At 36.5% G+C, this 1,444-nt stretch overlaps 1 protein-coding gene across 2 annotated transcripts in view; it reads left to right on the top strand.

The window, feature by feature from the left end:
* The first annotated feature begins 1,131 nt into the window (after positions 1-1,131).
* The window catches only part of LOC106690160 (circadian clock-controlled protein daywake), a 21,483-nt gene continuing 21,170 nt past the window's right edge, over positions 1,132-1,444 (top strand). The window contains exon 1 of one of the 2 annotated variants that reach the window (XM_014435492.3): positions 1,132-1,220. The gene's annotated coding sequence lies outside the window, so the exon portion shown is untranslated. The other variant, XM_014435493.2, reaches the window with a different exon arrangement.

Below are 1,444 nucleotides of genomic sequence, written 5' to 3'. Positions count from 1 at the left end.
GTTAATAAGATATCTAAAAGTGTGTAGTTGAAGAACTAGTTAAGTTTTTCCATTTTTAATTTAAAGAAAGTCTATCTTACAGTCCAAAATCCTTCGTAAAATCTTTAATGCTCCTTACTTTGTCACAAACAAGTGATGACTTGATGGATGCATCAGGACCTCAATGTTCCATATGTTGCCGATTTGGTCAGAACCAGATCCCGTTCCTTCCAAAATAAACTTCTCAACCACCCAAATCCACTTCTTTCTAACCTGGCTTCTCCTTCATTGCCTAATAATCCTCCTAGGCATCTGAAAAGAAGATAGCCTCGAGATCTAATCCTCTAGAAATGTTATTGGAGTTCTATCAGTGGGTAGATTCTCCACATGTTTGTATCATGTCACTATGTCACCTACAGCAAATTTACTTGTATACATTATACAGTTGTAAATAACAATAAATAAATTATTAAAAAAAAAATAAAAATTAAAGAAATGAATTTTTTTTGTCATTACACTGACAAACTGAGTTGGTAAGAAATTAACCTATAATAAAGCAATTCAATATACTGCTGTAAAAAAAAATTACATGCAATATACATATGTAATATATGAATGATGGGTAGATCCTTTCACCCAAAAATATCCTTTCTGTCCTTACCTATTATGGTTGATCTATTTATTCTTACAAGGATTATTAAATAATGTTTGAGTAGAATCCAGAGAGGAACCGAGTAGAAATGGAAAAATTAAGAAAAAGAACAGACTTTAACTTTTTAAAAAATGTTATCACTCCAGTCAATATCAAAACCTTCGAAATTGAATAGTACTGTTTAGCCTAATGGTAACACCTAATCCCTCTTCTCCCGTTATAGTCCTACAACTTGATATCCCCATCAGGTAGGCCATGGCCACTATCCAGAGGTCGTAGACCTCAACTTCTTGAAGCCGGCGCCTACCCTTGTCCTAAATTAGGTCGAGTACGTGACCCTTCAGCTTCTCTGAGGGCCACAATCCTTCCTAATCCATCAAAAAGAAAGGAGGAAAGAAAGACTTTTGTTCATACATTCCTTGGAGAAGTGCCTCTACCTTTCACCAGTACCAGAACTTCTGTGCCAGAGTCGGCCCCCCACCACAAGGCCAAGATCAGCAGGTCGCACTGTTGCCGTGACCCGAAGAACGGTTAGCTGTGACGTCGTCGTTCACTCCCTGGCCGCCAGTCTGAGGGGCTCTTCCACCAGGTCAGTACTTCCTCTCTTCCTTTACTTCTTTTACATCTTCCTTGTATATTTATCTGTCATCAACGTGTCTTATCTCAACATTGAGTAGTATAATCGGTTAGTAAAACGATTTTTCCATTTTAATTTTCTATTATTAGAGAAATTATATACTAATAGTATAAATGAAATATAATATATATACAGGGTTGCTTCCTCCTACCTATACTTAGCAGACTCATCAATTT

Source organism: Halyomorpha halys, unplaced genomic scaffold, assembly GCF_000696795.3.
Source record: "Halyomorpha halys isolate HHAL.00 unplaced genomic scaffold, Hhal_1.1 Scaffold1598.1, whole genome shotgun sequence".
Taxonomy (NCBI): Eukaryota; Metazoa; Arthropoda; class Insecta; order Hemiptera; family Pentatomidae; genus Halyomorpha; species Halyomorpha halys.
The sequence above is the reverse complement of the archived record's forward strand: the minus strand, read 5'-3'. Positions and strand labels throughout refer to the sequence as shown.